General features: G+C 43.3%; 1 protein-coding gene across 2 annotated transcripts in view; it reads right to left on the bottom strand.

The window, feature by feature from the left end:
* LOC135196194 (histone deacetylase complex subunit SAP30 homolog) overlaps positions 1 to 23,568 on the bottom strand; it is a 113,059-nt gene that overhangs the window by 56,644 nt on the left and 32,847 nt on the right. The window lies entirely within an intron of this gene.

Below are 23,568 nucleotides of genomic sequence, written 5' to 3'. Positions count from 1 at the left end.
TTAGGAAAGAAACTCAAAAACAAATGTTTTACATCATAATTTATAACCAATCAAAATAAACCTTTGCATTACAAAAGGAAATATACAGTAGTTTAAAGATCATTGAAATATTTTGATGGTAACACTGCACACACACACACATACACACACAAAATCCTACAAATTTTCGACCACCATTTTTGAGAAAACACCAGATCACCAACAAATTGCTGGGTTTAATTCACAAAATAATACCTTTTTTCAAACTTTTCATTAGATGTAAAGATATAATAATAATAATACTTTCTGGCCTTAACCTCCATTATGAGTGGTCATTTCTATTTCTGTTTTTACCTGAAAATAATCCTGCAGCAGTGGAAGAGGAGGAGGATTGCCAGCCTTTTGCCCTGCTCTCATTTTGTTCCCCTTGGCCCTATTCAGTCAGTAAACAAAGCGATCTGACACAATCACCCTCACAGCATACCTTGCCAGGCTGGTACTTCTACATCATCAAGCTAAGATCAACTTCACACTATCTGTACAGGCAGTCCCCACTCATTGGCACTGCCAGTTAACAGTGTTCCAGTTAAGTCGTTAAACAGATTTTCGGCGACGGTAAGCAGTTTACTGGTGTTGGGGTTGCCAATAAGCGGTTCATTGGCGCTTGTGACATTGTAAATGCCATTTATTACTATAATTACCAGTGATTTTTGGTTAGCAGCACTCAGCCAGGAACAGAACCCCTGCTGTTAACCTGTCCTGTGTGTTGCGGCACTGAACAGGTGCATGATCTGACACTGACCTGGGCTGGTAACAGCCAAGGATGCTGTGACCTACAGGTTTGTATGTTTAGAAAAATGATATTTTAATGATAAAATAAGGTTTCACATACTTATCAAACAATTACATTAGCTGTATGCTTTCTTACCTGGCAGTCGAAAATTCAAATTCCTGGTGGCGGTAGCAGCGCTGCCACTGTTTGTGTAGGTGATACAGATCCCGCCCACTTTTGGGAATGCCTGGTACTGCTGAGCATAAGACTTCAATTCGTTGAGCCGCAACGTCCATCTGTGGGGAGGAGGGAGGGCGCTGATTATGTAATTATTTGGTAAGTATATGTGAAAACTTATTTTATCATTAAAATATAATTTTCACATAAGTGACTACCCAACAATTACATTAGCTGACTCCACATTACCCGGAACAGCTTTATGAACGAAAAACAACAGTCATGTGCTCACATTATATATAATGGCTGCAGTACCTTACCTTGTGAGAGAGCAGCTACAGGTAGATACTGCCTCTGGTCGGCATTCTCATCACATGTAGGAGACGTGGCAGTAAAGGCCAGGGTTGTCCCTACTAATGGTGGGATTTTTGCAATCATGTTATTGCACCGATGATTGACAAAAACAACAATAATTTGCCCTTGCCCAGGGCAAAAAGACCAGATAAAAACCACACAAAACCATCACCTACACTAAAAACCACATGGTACCCTTAACCAGATGTAAGAACTGGTGGGTACTTCAGGTACATGTACCCCCAGGCTTCCCACAAACTCAAAAAACATCAAATTCAAGGCGAGGAGATAGTAGAGGGAAAAAACCGGGTCCCCCTATGCTTCCTCTCCCAACACCATTCCCACTACTGACAACGGTCCCAATATAAGTTTTTGCAAGTAGTTTCTACCTCCTTCAAATAGTGCGATGCAAACACCGATTTCGACCTCCAGAATGTAGTTTGCATAATGGAGGATAGAGACATATTCTGTCTGAAAGCCAAAGACGTTGCTACTGCACGAATCTCATGCGTCTTCACTTTCAGCACCCTAAGAGCATGTTCCTGAGTTTGGGCATGCGCTTCTCGGATCGAACTCCTCAGGAAAAAGGACATTGCATTCTGTGAAAGAGGCCGAGACGGGCCTTTCACCGAGCACCAGAGTCGGCTCGACTCCCCTCTCACAGTTTCTGTCCTAGTCAGGTAGTGTCTGATGGCTCTGACCAGACACAATGTACGTTCCTCATCTTCCAACCCGACTAAGTCCGTTGGGTTCTTTATCTTGAAAGAACGGGGCCAAGGATTCAAAAGATCCTCATTTTTAGCAAGAAAGTCTGTTACATAAGAGCAAACTGCATTGCCCTGGGCGAAACCCTCTTCCTTACTCATCGCCTGCAACTCGCTTGCTCTTCCCGCTGTGGCTAAGGCGACTAGGAATAGTCTTTTCCTAGTTACATCCCTCAAGGTTGCAGAATTCAACGGTTCGAATTGGGGGCCGTTGAGCCACCTTAAAACTACATCCAAATTCCATTCCACTTCTTCAGGCTTGAAAATCTTGGAGGAACTAAAGGATCTGATCAGGTCACTGATGTCCTGATTTGACGAAATGTCGAGGCCTCTATGCTTGAAAACCGATGAAAGCATGGCCCTATATCCTTTAATAGTTGAAGTGGCCAACTTCTTGGTGTCCCTCAGAAATAACAAAAATTCTGCAATTTCTGTTATAGATGTCTCAGAAGAAGAGATGCTATATTGTCTGCACCATGACCTAAAGACTCTCCACTTGGACTGGTAGAGCTTGGCAGAAGAGCTTCTTCTGCAGCTGGCAATAGCTTCTGACGCCCTTCGTGAAAACCCTTTTGCTCTGACCAGGTTCCTGACAATCTGAATCCTGTCAGGGCCAGAGCGGACAACCCTTGGTGATATCGGTTGAAATGGGGTTGTCTGAGAAGCGATGGATTTTGTGGAAGTAGTCTGGGAAAATCCACAAGCAGATTGAGAAGGTCCAGGAACCACTTTCCTGGGGCAGAATGGCGCTACTAGGGTCATTGTCACATTCTGGTGTGATTGAAGCTTGTTTAAGACCTCTCTTATCATCCGAAGGGAGGAAAAGCGTAAACGTCCAGTCCTGTCCAATCTAGCAGCATCGCATCTGTTCTCCACGCTAGTGGTTCTGGAATCGGAGAACAGAAAATGGGAAGGCGATTGTTCCTCGATGTGGCGAACAGATCTATCGATGGTCTTCCCAAAAGCTTCCAGAGGTCCTGACACACACTCTCGTTCAGAGTCCATTCTGTTGGTAACACCTGATTTATCTGACTCAGTTCGTCTGCAAGTACGTTCATTCTCCCTTGCACGAATCTTGGAAAAAGGGTGATCCTCTTCTCGTTTGTCCAGGTGAGGATATCTTCGGCTATCTTGTTGAGAGAGAACAAGTGGGTCCCTCCCTGCTTCCATACATATGACAACGCTGTGGTGTTGTCCGAGTAGACCGCTACGTTTCGTCCGGTGACTAAGTGGTCGAATGCTTGTAGCCCTAAGAGGATGACCTTCAATTCTTTCCTATTGATGTGCAAGGTCTTTCCTCGTTCTGTCCACAGAATCTAATGGTCATTTGTCAATGGGGTCTTATCCACTTACATGACAATACACCTATGCCTAGGGGCATAATTAAGGAGCACAACACCGATCCCGATCACCTGATCCTAACACGAGGGTTTGTGCTTAGTTTGAAAAGAGCTATCCCCAAACTCCTTTCAAACAAACCAAAGAAAAAAAACACTATGTTAACATAAAATTAACTCACTTAGTTAAGGATCAGTGTCGGCTCCCTATCCCAGCAACGTATCCGTAGGCACGTAAAACCAAGAGAGAAGGATCTCTCGTAGGTCAACTTGACCTCCTTCGTGCAAAGGGAAGTCAACACAGAGTTACAGCTAATATGTCCTTCACGACATATTGTTATGTAACGAACAAGAATTCATAAAAGCTCACACTTCAAGCGCTTTTAATTCTCAGCTGTTTGAAGGAATCAAGTTATTCATGAAGTGCTTTAGCGATCACAATTATTTCAAAGAAGACCAGGGCTTCCTTTGAAATGGATCTTTTCTGGATGAAGCCTAGAGCCTGGCTTGCGCCTGGGTGGCGCCTCGCGCCTGCCTGACACTTAGTTGGCGCCTAACTCCTGGAAGGCGCTTTTCGCCTGACTCATGGCTGGCGCCTCGCGCCTGGAAGTAGCTTCGCGCCTGGTTCCAGACAGGCACAATTTGGCGTCTGGCGCCTGGCTGACTCCTCTCCACTTGCTGGAGCTTCGAGCTTGGTAGAGTCTCGAGGATGTCTGGCGATGCCCACATCGGACACTCTTATCTGTCCGATTTGTTCGCCTCTAGCGCATCTGCGCTAGGTTGGAGCTCTCTTCATCAGACAATGACAGTGTTCCTTGAAACTGTCTGCCTCTGGCGTTTTTTACGCCTGTTTTGGCATATGGCACCTGGTTGGCGCTACATTGTCCAAAAGACCTGAACATCCACAATAGTTTATCAGGAGACTGGAGAAGAGTGGAAGATGTTCTTCCACTTTGAGCTTTGGCCTCTCCAGCAAGGGGAGGTGATTGTAATCAGCTACATCCAGTATACGATAGAATATCTAACCGTACGAGAGATAAGTCTTCCTCCGAGGAGGGTCCTTCTTGAATACTTCCGTGCTCACGAGATCTCTTCTTACATGTTGAAGGGGTGTCTCGTTGCAGAATCTTCCCTATCCTTGCCCGAAGGAAGGGAAGAAGCCTGGAAGTCGAAGGAGACTCCGAGCTGAAATTGGGAGTACTCCTGATTTCTAGCTCTTTATTATATCCCTCTGAACACCATCTGGGAAGCATTTCGAGCCGTCATCGCATTCCAAAGACTCTGTAGGCAAACGTTTGAACCATTCTACTGTAGATGAAAACGTAAGTACCCTGCCTGGACAACGAAACCTCTATCTGAAAACATTGAATCAGGAATAGGGGGTTTTAGTTCTTTTGCCAGACATACTATGCTGGCAAGAACCCATTGCCTAATCTCCATAGAATCTGATGCGAGATTCCAATGCTCAAAAAATTCACTTGTCTTCTTGATCGTTTAGGACCAAGAGAAACAAAGAATTCCCTCATCAAAATTTCTCAAAGAAGTTTGATGAGGAGCAGTTCCATCTTGTCGGAACATAGAATCTGTGGCCACAAAAAAGATCCCATTAGAAGTACATGATATCCTACTCTTGTCATATTGAGGTATCGTATAAGATCCCGAAGATCTTAATCCGAAGATCTTAATCTGCTATCTCCAATCCCTTTATAGAGACAGAGTATAGCCTTTTACTGCGTTCTTTGATAGCAGATATATACAAAGGTGATTCTTCCCTCTGAAAGGGAAGAAAAAACCGCTATGTGGTTCACAGAGGTATCAGAAGAGGACAGTTTCCTCATTCCCTCTAGCACGATCTGCAGCAATTCTATATCTTGTCTATGACTATTGTCATTTACCTTGAAAAATCCTCTCATTCATGTCCACTTCTGGTCAGTCTGCACGCAGACAGACTCAGAGTGGAGAGGTTGTTAAGGTCCATTTATAATAGATGCTGATAGAATATTCAGACTGTATTGGAAAAGACTTCCAAAACATGCTGTGAGAAGAACGTGACCTCTGTGAATCCAACCTCTCTAAGGCCAAAATAAGGCATAAAGTATTATCCTCTCTTTCTTTGACGCCCTTTATCTTAAATTCTGTAAAGAATTTATATTTTAGGGGAAAAAAGACTAAAGTTTATTCCCCTTTCTATTAAATAAAGATGGCGTATATTGCTACCTCTCTTGGTTCGAGGAAAAGGAAGCAGTCTACAGGAAGACTGTTCGTCTTCTCCCTTGCTAAGAGATCTATGAAGACTTTTCGCAGGTTCTCACAACTCTTTGCAATAAATGTTAGACATACTTTCACAGTTATTATCGTCGATCGAAAAGGTTCTCACGGACATGAAAATCTTGCATCAAACCTCTTAAGGATCGTTACATTCCCTGTCTGTTTTCCAAATAGGTTCTCTTTGTTAACGCGAACAGGAGCGAAAAAAGAGATTCTCGATGCTCTTTGCGATATGAGAGAGTCGTGGAATTGGCCTAAGTGATTAAATGGGTAACGAAATCAGGAACGAATCTTGCTGTTACCGAGCGTGCTGAGAGGCTACTGGACTCTTAGGTTAATAACTCGCTAAAACGAGAAAATATCTTGGATGGTGCTCTTGGCTCATTGCGCCAGGCTGGCGCTTTTTGGCGCATTGCGCTAGGTTGGCGCTTCTAGCGCTTTGCACCAGGCTGGCGCTTTCTTCTAATTCTCTTTATGTTATGTGCCAGAACATCTGTGCCTTTATGGTACCCGACATCCTTTCACATGTTAATTCCGTTCTTAGTAGGAAAAAACTCATATATACGTAGTATAGTCCATTCCAGGAAACCATTTCTGCCACGAAGAGAATGTTTCCCATCCCACTCATCCATCTTCTCTTGAGCAATATCCGATTCTAAAAAGGTTGTGTGCGTTTCTCGAAAGACTTGACCATATCGTAGTCTTAAAGTGAATTCTCTACTACATCCATCTTCTCACTAAGCATGTATTCTAATAAGCCATGCTTTCGTAAGCATGAGAGCATTATATAATATAATGTTCTGCTGCGTTAGAATCCTTTAATAATGTTAACTACGGTAAACAGCATTGAAAGGTTATAATATCTTTCTTATTGAAAGCTTCTTAGCAAAGGGCAGACAATATTTTATTTATGTTAGCTTAACTATCCCCTCCATTCGAGACTAAGTCCATGATTGTAGGGGGAATATACGGTTAACCATTCGATCCCGTTGGAGAGAGAGATGTAACCGACTGCTAATGACCGAGAACTGGATGGTACTGTATTGGCCTTACAGTGACAGCCCGGCAGTCTCGCTCGCTGCCTGGCTGCATTCATCGTGAGTTGCCATTTACTTCATTCAATGAAGGAATATAATAAAATTATTCTCGAGCCTAAGGAAGCTCTTAATAATGCAAATTTAAGCCAAACAACCTTTGTTAAATACCGAAGCTGAGTAGGTATTGTCGTAACAAACCTTTTAAGCGAAGTCCTTACCAGGAAAATCCTGTAAGGATATAGATAATTCCGTAGCGAACCACAAAGGCAACTATGGTATGCGTATATGACTTGTCATTCAGCAGTCGTATACAGCAAGTCTTGCTACTACATTCTTTCCTCTCCGATTCAGAGAGAGAATGGAAATCTTGCCCTCTTCGTTCTTTTCGTCAATAAACACGAATTAGTATTAGTCGAAAGAGATCGCAATGAAAACTCTAGGATCGAAGAGAATCCCTCAAATTTTTATTCTCTTGGATATAAGGCCGTATTCTATGCCTCTATTATTTGGAAGAGCCTCTAATCAATGAATGAGAGCTTGTACGAATCTTGTTTAATTTGCAAACGATTGCCACTCTTTCTGTAAATGGTTGGTTGCATTATTTTAGAAGGGGGAAGATTTTAATATCGTCTTATTAGTAATTAACTAATTTTTTCCAATAAAAAAGGTTTCCAATTCCGATCTATCTTCCATTTCCTGTCCATCAAGTTGGGAGAAGAATGAGCAACCAAAGGAGAGCGCCTGCTTTCGTAAGGTGAAGAGCTTTTAGCAGTACCGATTCTAACCTGACAAGGGCTACGGCCGCCTGTGCGACATCTTGAGTCCCCGCCAGGAAAAAAGCCGATCTTGCTCTTGCCTTTACTTGCATTAAGACTATCCTGAGAAGGGCGACGGCCGCCTGTGCGACAACTCCCGTCCTTATCAGAAGAAGGCCTCGAATGTCTTTCACCTTTCGCAGAATCAGGCTCTAACTCCATCTCCGATGAAGATGATATTGTTAGTATACAATAAAGTTTTGTACATACTTACCCGGCAGATATATACGATTAATGGCCCGCCCAGCCTCCCCTCAGGAGACAGGTGGAAGAGAAAAATTCTGGTTAGAAAACGGGAATGGTTCCTATTCCCGCCACCCAGCGGCGGGAGTGGGCTGGTCACCTGACCTGCCTGTCGCGTGTGCCGCGAGTTTTGAATTCTGTCGGGACGTCGGAGACTATAGCTAAGTATATATCTGCCGGGTAAGTATGTACAAAACTTTATTGTATACTAACAATATCATTTTTGTACATGCAACTTCCCCGGCAGATATATACTTAGCTGATTGACACCCTTGGTGGAGGGCAAGAGACAGTTACATACTAAATATTAATGAAAATAAAAACGGGGAAACAACATACGTTGTAGGTATATTAACAACAACCTTGGTTCCTACCTGATATGGAAGAAGACTTCATTGATACTGTCTATGAGTCTGCTTGCCATGAGAGTTTCAGAGAGGATGAGACCTGTGACTGATAACCCTTTCGGATCATGCCAATGGGGGCTTACCCGCTTACATGACAGAGCCTTTTCTTGGATCGTACCAATGGGGGCTGACCCACTTACATGGCAGAACCTTGACCTGTATCATACCAATGGGGGCTAACCCTCTTACATGATAGAGCTTTAGGTAACTAAGACACTACAAGGAGCATAACGACCAATCCCGACCACCTGACCACAATAACATGTTAGAAACTACGATTTGAAAGGGGTCAATTCCTGCACCCTCTTTCAATCGACCAAATAAACGCACCAAAAACCATTAAAAAACCTTAACCTAATAAAACTAAAAAGGATTGGGTTCAGCTCCCTGTCCCAGCAACGAATCCGCAGATACGTAAGCTCCTAGAGTAAAGCATTTATCGTACGTCACTTGAATGCCTCTCAAGTAATGGGATGCAAAGACTGAATTGCATCTCCAAAAAGTTGACTCCACCAGAGTCTGTATCGACAAGTTCTTGTGGAATGCTAAAGAGGTAGCGACTGCTCTTACCTTGTGAGCTTTAACTCTAAAAGGTCCAGTTGTTCTTCTTTACACGCTAAATGGGCTTCCTTGATTACATCTTTGATGAAGAACGCCTGAGCATTTTTTGAGATCTGTCTTCTGGGATCTCTAACTGAGCACCATAAACTATCCTTACTCCCCTTTAATTCGTTCTTCCTCTAGAACGTAAGGCTTCTAACCGGGCAAAGAGCCCTTTCTTGTTCTGTACCCACTAGAGACGAAAGTCCTTTTACCTCGAAGGTTCTAGACCAAGGCTTCGAAGGGTTTTCATTCTTCGCCAGAAACATCGGTTTGAAGGAACAAAACGCCGAGTCGTTCCTGAAGCCAACATTATGTTCTAAGGCTTGTAGTTCGCTTACTCTTTTTGCTGAGGCTAGCGCGACCAGGAATAACGACTTCCTTGTTAGCTCTCTGAACGTAGCCTTACGGGGAGGTTCGAATTTGGGGGTCATCAAGTACTTTAGGACCACATCCAGGTTCCAACTAGGTGCTCTAATACTTCTAGTCTTCGACGTCTCGAAAGATCTAATCAGATCATGTAAATCTTTGTCTTCTGCACCTCTATGCCTGAAGACTGACGAAAGCATACTTTTATAGCCCTTAATTGTAGAGACTGCTAGACTACATTTTTCCTTCAAGTAAAGGAGGAAATCAGCTATATCTGTCACAAAGGTACTGGAAGAGGATATCTTCTGAGCTCTACACCATCTGCGAAACACATCCCACTTCGACTGGTAGACTCGAATAGTAGATGGCCTCCTTGCTCTTGCGATAGCTTTCGCAACTTCTCGAGAAAAACCTCTCGTTCTGACAAGTCCTTCGATAGTCTGAAGGCAGTTAGAGCGAGAGCGGGTAGGTTTTTGTGATACCTGTCGAAGTGGGGTTGTCTGAGAAGATCGCTCCTGTTTGGGAGAGATCTCGGAAAGTCTACTATCCATCCCAGTACCTCTGTGAACCAGTTTTGCGCTGGCCAGAACGGGGCTAAGAGGGTCAGTTTGGTTCCCTCTGCTGCTGCAAACTTCCTTACTACTTCCGATACGATCTTGAACGGTGGAAAAGCATACCCGTCTATTCCAGACCAATCGAGGAGAAGGCCGTCCACAGAAAACGCTCTTGGATCGGAGATCGGGGAGCAGTAATTTTCCAGCCTGTTGTTCCAATGGGTGGCAAAAAGATCTATATTTGGTCTCCCCCAGAGGTTCCATAGTCTGTTGCATACCTCCTGATGCAACGTCCATTCTGTAGACAGTACTTGGTCGTCTCCTCCGCTCAGAAGGTGCGGTCTTACATTTTTTCCTACCCCTTGAATGAATTCTCGTCGAAGTGAAAGTGATTCTTCTCTCTTCCGCCCAAAGCAGTAGTTCTTTTGCCTTTTCGTAAAGGGAGAACGAGTGCGTCCCTCCTTGCGGTTGTGTTGTCCGAATTGATCTGTAGGACTGAACCTGAGATCTGAGCCTCGAAGTGTATGAGAGACAGGTGAATCGCTGTCAATTCCTTCAAATTGATGTGCCAGGACATCTGTTCTTCCCTCCAGGTGCCTGACACTTCTCTCGTCCCTAGAGTGGCTCCCCACCCCGCATCTGAGGCGTCGGAATATAACACTAGCCGAGGGTTCGGAACGTGAAGGGATACTCCTTCGCTGAGCCTGCACGGATTCATCCACCAAAGAAGGTCCTCCTTTATTTCCTTCGTAATCTGGAAGGAATCGGACAGATTTTGAGATCTCTGATCCCAATGTTCTCTTAGGTAGAACTGTAAAGGCCTTAGGTGAAGCCTTCCTAGAGAAATGAACTGTTCCAACGAGGAAAGGGTCCCCAGAAGACTCATCCATTCCCTCGCGGAACATTGTTCTTTCTCTAGGAAGGTTGCTACTTTTTCCAAGCAGCGGTTCTGTCTTTCCTGTGATGGAAATACATGAAAACCCCGAGAATCCATCCGAATCCCCAGATAAACAATGTTCTGCTGGGGAATCATCTGGGATTTCTCGAGGTTTACTAACAGTCCCAAGGACTGTGTTAACTTCAGTGTCAGATTTAAGTCCTCCAGACATCTGACTCGCGACTGTGCTCGTATCAGCCAGTCGTCTAGATACAAGGATATTCGAATCCCTTCGAGGATGAAGCCAGTGAGCCCACATTTTTTCATCAGTCCTGTGAATACTTGAGGGGCTGTTGAGAGTCCGAAGCATAGGGCCCGAAATTGAAATACTCTTCCTTGAGCCATAAACCTGAGGTATTTCCTGGAAGACGGGTGTACTGGCACGTGGAAATACGCATCCTGCAGGTCCAGGGATACCATCCAGTCCCCTGGACGAAGGGCTGCTAAAACCGAGGATGTCGTCTCCATTGTGAACTTCCTCTTTGCTACGAACACGTTCAGGGCGCTCACGTCCAGAACTGGCCTCCAACCTCCGAACTTTTCGGAACCAAGAACAGGTGATTGTAAAACCCCTGAGAAGAGAGATCTTTTACTTCCTCTATGGCTTCCTTGTAAAGCATCTGCTCCACGAGATGTAGAAGGGCTTGTTTCATGACAGAGTCCTTGTAGTTTGCTGTCAACTCCCTTGGAGTTGTAGTCAAGGGAGGTTTTTCCCTGAAGGGGATTAAATATCCTTTCTTTAGGATGGATAGGGACCAGGCATCGGCACCTTTCTGTGCCCAAGTCTCGTAAAAGTTTAGAAGCCTGGCACCCACTTTAGTCTGGAGGACCGCAGTCTCATTGGGTCTTGACGAACGGCCTTCGAGAAGACCTTCCTCTCTTCTCCGATCGTCTACTTCTGAGAGAGGATCTAGGGGCAGACCTTCCCCGAAAGGGCTGCTGGAAGGGAACTTTCTCCTTCGATACCTGAACAGCAGGTTTTAGTCTTTTAGCTGACTGGGCCAACAGGTCCTGTGTAGCCTTTTCTGATAAGGTCCTCGAAATATCCCTCACTATTTCCTGAGGAAAGAGGTGACTAGAGAGGGGCGCGTATAACAGGGAGGATCTCTGCAGAGGCGAAACAGATTTCGTTAAGAAGGAGCTAAACACTGCCCTCTTCTTCAGAATACAGGATCCAAAAAGGGATGCCACTTCATTGGAGCCATCCATAACCGCCTTGTCTAGGCAAGTCAAAACGCTGCCCAACTTCTCCATGCTAACGAAGTCTGGGTCTTGAGACTTCTTGGCTAAAGCTCCCAAAGCCCATTCCATGAAATTAAAGACTTCGAGAGTCTTGAACAGGCCCTTGATGAGATGATCAACCTCACACATCCCCCAAGAGGCTTTTGCAGAATGCAGAGAGCGTCGTCTTGATGAATCTACCAGAGCGGAAAAGTCCGCATCTGAGGATGAAGGGAGTCCCAGGCCCATCGGCTCCTTGGTGTCATACCACATACCTGGTTTTCCCGTTAGCTTGGAAGGAGGACAAGCGAATACCGTCTTCCCCGCTTTCTTCCTCGATCTGAGCCAGCTCTCGAGGCTCTTCAGAGACTCTCATAGAAAGAGTAGGTGTCATCCTAGACAAGGAGGAGGACTTCGACAGGTTTCGTGCTGGATAATAAAGATCCCGGAGAAGGGGGAATCCGACGGGCGTAGCGAGTCTCCAAACACTTGCAACAAAAGAGAAGCAAGTCTCTTATAGTCCGAAACTCCTGCATCTTTGGGGATTTCTTCTTCCGAAACTTCTTCCAAAAGAGCTGCAGGCGAAGAGGGCTTTCCCTTTTCCGGAGTCCGATCCTGAGAAAGAAGCCTTTTTCTCTCACGAATCCTATCTGCAGGAGAATTAATGTCCACTTGTTGGATATCCGAAAACTTGGTCCTATCCTCCTTCCTGCAAGAGTCCTGGAGTTTCCCTATACTCGGGCTTCTGATCTGCTCCTTGCGCCTGCTAGGAGAGGCGCTTGCGTCCTGAATAAGATGCCTGTGAGGCGAAGAGCGCCTGCGAGGAGAAAGGAGAACATCCTGTTCCTGGCGCCACGGAGAGGCGCTTGCGTCCTGGTGAGTGCGCCTGGGCCAAGAAGGAGAGGCGCTTGCGTCCTGGTGAGGGCGCCTGGTCCAAGAAGGAGAGGCGCTTGCGTCCTGTTGAGGACGCTTGGAAGGCGAAATGCGCCTGCGAGGAGAAAGGAGAACCCTTTGTTCCCGTCGTCCAGTAGAAGAGGCGCTTGCGTCCTGGTAACTGCGTCTAGCAGGAGAAAAGCTCCTTTTATCTTTGCGTCCAGTCGGAGATGCGCTTGATTCTCTCCTAGACCTCCTGGGAGGCGAAGAGCGCTTGTCAAAATCATGGTGCCGACTCGGCGAGACTCTTGCGTCCTTAGAAGGATATCTATAAGATCCTACGGGACTCCTGATTTCTGGGCACTTGCCGGAGGGAGAGGGTTGTTCCTTCGAGAATCGTCTAGATGAACGAACGCTCCTTCCTTCTTGAGGAGCTCTGAAAAGAGAGGGGCTCTCTTCTCTCCCGGAGCTCTTAGCCGAACGAATTCTTTCACGAGAAATCCGCGAAAAATCAGGTGTAAGGAGGCTCTCAGGCTCCTGGTACTTGTCATGAGAGGCGTAATTGCCTCTAGAAAAACTCCTGGGAGAACTCTTGCTCGCAGGGAGTTTCCGATCAGCGAGCTTAGAAGGAGAGGACATACGAGTCCTGTCAAAACTAACTGAAGAAGGTTTCGCTGGGGACGAAAACCTTTCAGGCGAGGAGCGTTTGCTGGCGCCAGGGCGCCTACTCTCTGAGGCTCTCCTAACAGAACTCTTGATGGGAAGAGAAACGTCTTTCTTCCTAGAAGAGCCTTCTGAAAGAACTCCTACTAAGGCGGACAACTGCTGCTGGAGTCCTACCAAAACTTCCTTCGTCTTGTGAGCAAAACCTTCCGGAGAAGAGTCAGGAGATCTCGTAGCTCTCTTCTTACGAGCAGGAGAATACTCCGGAAAAGGTTCAGGACTGGAATGCAAAGATTCGCTTGCTGGCGTTTTCCAGGTTCTCTTAAGAGGGCGCGACTTAGAGGTAGAACTCCATCCTCTTCTTGGGGACGAAGAGTCCGAGTCAGAAAAGCACTGAGGACGCTTTTGCAATAGTTGTCCTTGGCAGCCTGGGAAGCGGCTACAGGATCTGCCGAAGGGACGCCTGACCGTTGGGAATACTCTACATCCCCCTTGCGGCTTTCGACATTCCTCCTCCCTTGGTCATGGGAGTCTGAAAGAGGTCTAGGCCTAGGAGCAATGCGGAGTCAGTCAGACGCCCCCTCCACTTCACTGGGGACACTGCACAAATCACTGCGCTTACCTGTCTCCTTCATCGCTTGCAGTTGCGATTTTAAGTTGATAATTGAGGCTCTCATTGCAGCCATTTCCGTAGACGCATCCACAGGTTCGCTGCTGGGAGAAGGGGCTGAAACCAAACTATGAGCAGGTGAATTAACAGAAGAGTTAGGAGCTACTTCCTGTTCAATAGAGCAGGATCTACTTGAGCTTCTGATGGAAGCCCTCCTAACTCTATCTTTCTCAAGTTTCCTTACATAAGAAGCCAAGGTCTTCCATTCCACTTCCGTTAAACTCTCACATTCCAGACAGGTATTAGTTGCAGAACAATCATTCCCCCTACATTTTTTACAGACCGTGTGAGGTTCCACCGACGCTTTCGGTAGCCTCACCTTACATTCCTCTTTCGTACACACTCTAAATACAGGTACCACGTCAGACATTTTAAAGAGAATCCAAAAAACGGTCCACGATAAGCGTATGCCAAAGCCAAAGATCAATATACATCACCAAAGGTCAAACAGATACTCCTCGGCCAACGAGAAAAGAATTCCAAAGCAGGAGGTACCAACAACGGTGTTGTTGTTACCGGCGACAGAAAAATTCTGGTTAGAAAAAGGGAATGGTTCCTATTCCCGCCACCCAGCGGCGGGAGTGGGCTGGTCACCTGACCTACCTGTCGCGTGTGCCGCGAGTTTTGAATTCTGTCGGGACGTCGGAGACTATAGCTAAGTATATATCTGCCAGGGAAGTTACATGTACAAAAATCCTGGTTTATAGTTTCAGGCGCTTTGCGCCTCATTTCAGGCGCTTCAGGCGCTTTTCGCCTCGTTTCAGGCGCTTCAGGAGCTTTGTGCCTCGTTTCAGGCGCCTCAGGCTCTTTGCGTCTTGTTTCTGGCGCCTCGTTTCAGGCGCTTTGTGCCTCATTTCAGCCTCTTCAGGTGCTTCTTTAGAATCCTCTCGCCTTGTCGGCGATTTGCGCCTGGCCGCCTCGTCCGAGCTGTCAAAGACTTCTATTGGACGGGATTTCTTAACGGGAAGGAAGAGATCCTTTCTCCTGGGAGGATCCTTCTTCAAAACTTCTATTAACGAAGATATCTACTGTTGCCTTTCTCCTAGGATCTTCGTAGAGTCGTCTTCTTTCTCCGCATCCGATCTAGGGGAAGGAGGATTTAATGAATAAATGTCTTTCTTCTTCTCAGGTGGATAGCCTTCCGGAAAACTTTCCGGGATAGAATCCCAAGCTGGCGATTTCCACGATCTTTTAGAAGGTCTCGACAGCTTGTGAGAACTCCACCCTATTTTCCTTTCGATGAAGACTCCGGATGACGAAAAAGAAAAAAACACTGTTTTAGGATGCCTTTCCAACGGCTATCCTTGGCAGTCTGGGACGCTACTACAGATCCTGCCGAGGGGACGCCCGACCGTTGGGGATCCTCTGAAACCTCCTTAAGGCTTTCGACATTCCTTCTCCTCTGGGCTTGTGAGCTTGGAAGAGGTCTAGGCCTGAGAGATAGACAGAGCCGATCGGAACTCACCCTCCACTATTTTAAGACGCCTTTCCAATGGCGAACTTGGCAGTCTGGGACGTTCTACAGTCTGCCGAGGGGACGCCTGATCGGTGGGGATTGTCTGAAACCTTCGTGCGGCTTTCGACATTCCTTCTCCTCTGGGCTTGTGAGTTTGGAAGAGGTCTAGGCCTGAGAGAGAGACAGAGCCGATCGGAACGCACCCTCCACTATTTTAAGACACCTTTCCAATGGCGAACTTGGCAGTCTGGGACGTTCTACAGTCTGCCGAGGGGACGCCTGATCGGTGGGGATTCTCTGAAACCTCCGTGCGGCTTTCGACATTCCTTCTCCTCTGGGCTTGTGAGTTTGGAAGAGGTCTAGACCTGGGAGCGAGACAGAGCCGATCAGACGCACCCTCCACTTCAATGGGGAACACTATATTTACTTCTTACCTTTTAAGAGCTCGCTTTTGAGCTACATCCATTATCTTCAAATTTGTATTTATAAATTTGTAATTTCTGTGGAGTAAGAAGGTGATGAGGATGCAACAACTACTAGTACTGCTAATACTCTAACTGCTCGTTAGCACAAACGCTATTAAAGCTTATAAAGTAAGCGTATCTAGTTATATGCTTTTCTAACTTCATAAAGTAGGAAATTAGAGTTTAATATTTCTTCAATAAAGTTGTAACCTTTATTACATGTAATAATGAATAAATATTAATAATTCCCTTTATTGCAAACTATGTGAGTGTCTACCGATAATTTCCGAAGTTTCACTTAGTATTTTCTTCGAAATTTCGAAGCGAAATTCATTAAAAAGTTAATAAAAGCGTATGCCGAACCAAAGACCCAGTACAGGCGGTCCCCGGGTTACGACGGGGGTTACGTTCTTAACCCTTAAACGCCGAAGCGGTAAAAAAAAAAAAAAAGTCTCCCGTGTGCCGGAGACGTTTCAGAGTGAGCGCGGAAGCGGAAAAAAAAAAAAATACTTTTTTCAAAAATCATAGCGCGCTTAGTTTTGAAGATTAAGAGTTCATTTTTGGCTCCTTTTTTTGTCATTGCCTGAAGTTTAGTATGCAACCATCAGAAATGAAAAAAATTATCATTATCATATATAAATAATGCGATATATGATAGCGGAAAAACGAAATTTCATATATAATTGTATTCAAATCGCCCTGCGCGCAAAACGGTTGAAGGTAACAAGTTACTTTTTTTTTTGTAATGTACACTAAATTGCGATCATTTTGGTATATAACAAATTGTAAAACGATAAAAGCAACACAGAGAAAATATTATCACAAAATAATGCATGAATTCGTAACGCGCAGACGTAAACACATATTTTTTTCAAAAATTCACATAATCTAAATATTGTCCTAGAGACTTCCAATTTCTTTCAAATGAAGACAAATGATTGAATATTACTATACTGTAAGAATATTAGCTTACAAATGCAGTTTTCAACATATCTGACGAGTTAAAGTTGACCGAATGTCGAATTTTTTTTATATATATTTTTTCATATGCAATTATTTCGGAAATAAGAAAAGCTACAACTTTCAAATATTTTTTGTTTTATTCTACATAAAATTGCGCACATTTTCATATATAAAACTCTATGAAATGCCTAATATGAAACGGAGCAAATATTCCGAGAATGGGACTTAAGCATTTCGGAGATTTGTGGCGGAGAATCCGCGCGCGGAAGGAAGGAGTTTTTTTTAAAAATTCACCATAAATTTAAATATTGTGCTAGAGACTTCGAATTTGTTTCACGATGAAGATAAATGACTGAATATTACTAGACTGTAAGAGTTTTAGCTTACAATTGCGTTTTTCGACCATTTCGGTAGTCAAATTTGACCAAACGTGGTTTTTTGCTATTTATCGTGATTTATATGCAAATATTTCGAAAAATGAGAAAAAGCTACAACTTCAACTATTTTCTGTTGTATTATACATGAAATTGCGCACATTTTCATATATAAAACGTTATGTAACAGCTAATTTAAAATGGTGCAAACATTACCAAAATCGCACGTATGATTTTTTCGGAAGAGTTACCACGCGGACGTAAAGAAAATGTTATTTTTTTTATAAATTCACCATAAATCGAAATATTTGCTAGAGACTTCCAATTTGTTGCAAAATGAGAAGGTAAACTGCTTGATAATTTACTAGAATATAAGCGTTTTTAGCTTACAATTACGTTTTTTTCGATCCATTTTGGTAGAGTCAAAATTGACCGAACGGGTTGAAAAATTTGGTCACTTATCAGTTTTTTTTATATAAAAAATATTTCAAAATTGATAAAAAGATGACAAACCATGGGTTGTTTTTAAGTTGTATTGTGCCAATGAAACTTGCGCACCATTTCATATATAAAACTTTATTGTTAACGGCTAATTAAAATGGTGCAAACATTACCACAATCGCATGTATGATTATTTTCAGAAGAGTTACCGCGCGGACGAAATAAGGAAAAAGTTTTTCATAAATTCACCATAATCGAAATATTGTGCTAGAGACTTCCAATTAGTTGCAAAATTAAGTTAAATGATTGAATATTACTATAAGAGTTTAGCTTACAATTGCGTTTTTCGACCATTTCGGTAGTCAAAGTTGACCGAAGGTTGAAATTTTGGCACTTATCGTTATTTATATGAAAATATCTCAAAACTGATAAAAGCTACAATCATGAGTATTTTTTTGTTGTATTCTACATAAAAATGCGCACATTTTCATATATAATAGTCCATGTAACGGCTAATTAAAATGGTTAAAAAAATTATGTCAAAGTGACGAAATAATTTCCGAGATGTGTCACAGATACTTTTTAGTGCGGCAAGAAAGAAATTCGCGCTTGCGCGCCTGCGTAACGATTGTAAACAAAAACAACAACCTTGATCCGTGAACTCCCAGCATCCCCAAGGCGCGTGATTCAAAAGTGTTTTCGGCTGGTAGGCCTAAAAGTATTTTTCGCGAATTTTAACCAAAAAAGGACTTTTGTATGTCGACGTAAAATACGTCAGTCGGCACCCGAGAGACAAAAAAATGTTGACGAAAAATACGTCTAGTCGGCGTTTAAGGGTTAAGACGCGTCGTAACCCGAAAATCGTCGTAAGCCGGAACGACGTTCTTGAAAACATGTCCACAGGGAAAATTTCACTACTAATTTGCAATTTTTCTTAGGGCCACATCTCTAAAATTATCACTAATTTACTTTTTTCATGTGCAACACTGTGTATATACAAATTACTGTATATTTTCATTAAAATACAAGAGAGAGAGAGAGAGAGAAATAACTCCTTAGGTTTCAATAGATTGAAATGAACGTCTGTAGGCAACTTTTTCCCCCTCCATAAATACATATATTTCTCCAGAGAAGAGAGAAAGGGAGGACTGTGCAATTATGTTTGTCTGTCTATCAATCTTTTGCTGAGATCGAGAGAGATAGAGAAATAGAAAACACCAAATGTAGGCAAGATCTTGGGAGAGGAGGAGAGGAGAGAGAGGAGGGAGAGACGAGGAGAGAGGAGAGAGAGAGAGAGAGTGAGACGAGAGAGAGAAGAGAGAGAGAGAGAGAGAGAGAGAGAGAGAGAGATTGTCCTTACAGTATTTAAAAGAGAAATGGAATGATATTGTATTTAAAATACTCAGATATGAATTTTGTACTTATAGTATTATTATTGGAAAATATTAATGATAAACTTATTACATACACGTCCATGAAAATGATCTCATCTCAGTAAGAGAGAAGAGAGAGAGAAGAGAGAGAGAGAGAGAGAGAGAGAGAGAGAGGAGAGAGAGAGCGAGAGAGAGAGAGATTACATAAAAAACCATTCAAATTCGTTGACCAATTGTATGGCATTGTTAGCTTGAGTGTCACTCGAGTTTGAGATGAAATTGACAGAAAAAGACAAAGGGAAGAATTTTCTTTTGAAATTAGTTATCGTATTATTACTACTTCTATTATTATTATTATTATTATTATTATTTGAAAATATAATAAACACGTGCATCTACCATAAAAATTCTCTCATCCCAGTAAGAAAGAGGAATTATCCTTACAAATGAAATGGAAAGGTCATTTCATCTCTTTAAAATACGACCATATGAATTTGTAATTAAAGTTTTATTATTATATTATTATCATTATTATTATTATTATTAAATAACTGAAATTATCAATAAACATTTTACATACTAGTACCATAAAAATTCTTTCATCTCGGTAGAGAGGAGAGAGAGAGAGAGAGAGAGAGAGAGAGAGAGAGAGAGAGAGAGAGAGAGAGAGAGAGAGAGAGAGTATGTTTATCTCTCTCTGTTTATAACGCTTCCAGCGAAAGAGAGGGAGGGAGTTACCACTATGTATGACACATTATTATCTTGTGTGGCAAAAGAGAGAGAGAGAGAGAGAGAGAGAGAGTGAGTTAACCTTAATTAAAAGTGACATGGATAGATTAGTACGTATTGTATTTCTTTAAAATACTATCACATATGAATTTGTAATTACAGTTATTATTAGATTATTATTATTATAATTTGAAAGTATTAAAAACAAATAGTACAAGTACATAAAAAAATCTCGAGTCTCAGAAATGAGAGAGAGAGAAATGAGAGAGAGAGAGAGAGAGAGAGAGAGAGAGAGAGAGTAGAGAGAGAGAGAGGAGAGAGAGAGAGAGAGAGGGGGGGGGAAATGTCAGGACCACGTGATTGCAACACGCAGCTCTCCCCCAGCTCTTCCCCCTCATGGCTGTCACAGAACTTGATATATAGCTGACAGTTTTAGTACCTGCATCTCGAGAAAAGGTTACTTCAAGAAGACTGGGATTTCCTTCATTCTTCCATAATTTTTTAAATATAAGCTAAAATCTTACTAATTCACAATGGTATTTTCTTTAATGAATTGATATTATTGCTGTATAAATTAATATTAATATTTGAAAATAGTAAATCATTTATTTATCATACTAAAAAACATACATCTTTGTAGTATAGAGAGAGAGAGAGAGAGAGAGAGAATTATAGTGATTATTTTCATTGGAAAATACAAAGAGAGAGAGAGAGAGAGAGAGAGAGAGAGAGAGAGAGAGAGAAAATGTGCTAAACTATAAAGGATTCTTATCTTATCATAGTATGTGTTTTTTAAAAGCGTCGTAAACTCGGAGCGTCGGAAGCGTCAGCGTCGTAACCTCGGAAGTCGTAACCCAGGGCGGATTTTTCAATGAATATTTAAGAAAAAGTGTCATAACCTCGGAACGTCGTAAGCCGGGGACCGCCTGTACTTCCCTGCAAAAGACAGCCCAGAAGATCGATGGCGATGAAACATGAAAATCAAATCAGGAGGAACCGTAAACGTATGTTTACATTCCAAACAATAGAGAAAATCTGGTTCTAGAAGGTATGGTTCCTATTCCTGCCACCCAGCGGCGGGGCGGTAGATCACCTGACCTACCTACCTGTAGCGTGCCGCGAAATTCGAATTTCTATCGGGGACGACGAAGTCTATAGCTAAGTATATATCTGACAGGGTAGTTGAATGTATGAAAATCCAATTTACTTTCAAAAACTGTGATTTGTCCCTACACAATATACAAACCCTCGGTCCTTTACTTAAGGAATACTCACTGATTGGTGGGAGGAATGTGAGTGAGCCTCTAGAACTGATGTAATGATAGCCATAAGAAATAATAGTAGACAGGGTAGCGTAAAAAATAATCAGAGTACAGTGAAAATAATGAGGTTGTGCCATGGGGGAATCCCTCGCAGTGCCTCCGAAAGAAGAGCCACCAGGTCCGGATACCAAACAGCCTGAGGCCATTTGGGTGCCACCAGAATCATCCGAAGATGTTGGTGACCAGCACCCTGCTGATCACCTTGCGAATCAGACAGAACGGGGGAAAGGTGTACACTACGAGGTTGTCCCGCAGATATTGGAACACGTCCTCTGCAGCCGCTGATGGGTCCAGCACAACTGAGAAGAAAATCGGAAGTTTTCTGGTGTGCAGGGTGGCGAACAGATCCACGACTGGACGCCCCAACAAGTCGAACAGCCTTTCCGCCACGCCTGGGTGTAGAGATCATCATTCTGTCTCAATCACCTGATTCTGGCAGCTAAGCTTGTCTGCCACTACATTCCTCTTGCCTGGAATGTATCTGCCTGACAGCTCTACCGAGTGAGCTACTGCCCACTCTTGCACCTGCATCGTCAACTGGTGTAACAGGAGGGACACTAGGCCTCTGTTTGTTGACGTATATCACTACCGTGGTGCTGTTGCTCATCAACACCACTGAGTGTCCCATCATCCCCCCCCCCCCCCCCCCCAAAAAAAAAAAAAAATCTCCTTCCTCAGGGAAGAGAAAGACGGGGATCGTGGAGGTTCCACCTTTGGACCAGGAACTGTCTCTGGGGAGCGAGCGTCACCGAGTGTACAGCCAACTGCTGGTGACCATGCAGTCAAGGTCCAGATGGCTGAGTACGTCACCGTCAGGACCCAGGCACGGGGTGGAAGGATGGTAAGTGTCGCTCGGGCGACTCTCGTCAGACCGACAATCGCTCGCGTAGCGATCAACAGGTACCCAGGGTTGACGTGACTGTCCCATCAGACCATTCACCAGCTGGCGCTGAAAGTAATTCCTTATGTAAAGGACCGACGGTTTGTATAACGTATAAGAACAATTCAAATTTCCTGCGGCGGCGGTGCTGCCCTCGTTCTTGTAGGTGATATAGGTCCTGCCACTTTCGGGCATACCCGGTACTGCTGAGCTAACTATTGCCAATTCGTTGAGCCACACAACGTCCATCTGTCAGAAGGAGGGAGGGCTCTAATTATGTAATTGTTTGGTAAGTATATGTGAAACCTTATTTTATAATAAAAATATCATTTTCACATAAGTGACTTAACAAACAATTACATTAGCTGAATCCACATTACCCAGAGGTGGGTATATGGACAGCTTTATGAAAAAAAAAACATTAATCATGTGCTCACATTATATATATATATATATATATATATATATATAATATATATATATATAATATATAATGTTTGCAGTACCTTTACCTTGTGAGAGAGCAGCTACAGGTAGATACTGCCTCTGGTCGGTGCTCTCATCACATGTAGGAGACGTGGCAGTAATGGCCAGGGTCATCCCTACTAATGGTGGGATTTTCCAATCATGGAAGTACACCAATGATTGACAAAAATGGAATAATTTTGCCCTTGCCCTGGGTGAAAACCAGATAAAACAACACAAGACCATCACCTACACTAAAAAAAAAAAAAAAAAAAAAAAAAAAAAAAACACACACACACACCATGTGATACCCTTAACCAAACACAAAACTGGCGGGTACTTTGGGTACATGTACCACCCCCAGGCTTCCCAAAAACTCAACAACCTTAAATCCAAGGCGAGGAGATAGTAGAGGAACATCATTCCCTGCTAGTACTGACAACAGTCCCAATCTTAAATTTTTCTGAAGTAGTTTCTACCTCCTTCAAATAGTGCGATGCAAACATCGATTTCGACCTCCAGAATGTTTTTTGCATAATGGAAGATAAAGACATATTTTGTCCGAAAGCCAAAGATGTTGCTACTGCATGAATCTCGTGTATCTTCACTTTCAGCACACAAAGTTTGTTCCCGAGATTGGGCATGCGCTTCTCGAATCAAACTCCTCAGGAAGAACAACATTGCATCTTTGAAAGAGGATGAGACGGGTCTCTCACCGAGCACCAGAGTCGGTTCGATTCTAATCTAAAAGTTTCTGTCCTAATCAGGTAGTCTGATGGCTCTGACTGGACACAACGTACGTTCCTCATCTTCCGCCCCAACTAAGTCCTTTAAGTTCTTTATCCTGAAAGAACGGGGCCAAGGATTCAAAGGTTCTTCGTTTTCACCATCCTGGGTGTAACTTTAAACTTTTTCAAATTATTAAAACCTTATTAATGTTTTATTTATCCATAAGAACATTTTCATAGAAAAAATTACAGTATAGTACGTAGAAAGTATTAAAAATGGGTAGTATAAAAAAGTTTGACTTGGTAGGTTACCATTTGCCTTGACCCTAATGG

The sequence above is a fragment of the Macrobrachium nipponense genome, chromosome 17 (assembly GCF_015104395.2).
Source record: "Macrobrachium nipponense isolate FS-2020 chromosome 17, ASM1510439v2, whole genome shotgun sequence".
NCBI lineage: Eukaryota > Metazoa > Arthropoda > Malacostraca > Decapoda > Palaemonidae > Macrobrachium > Macrobrachium nipponense.
Note: the sequence above shows the minus strand (reverse complement) of the source record. Positions and strands in the feature narration are given on the sequence as shown.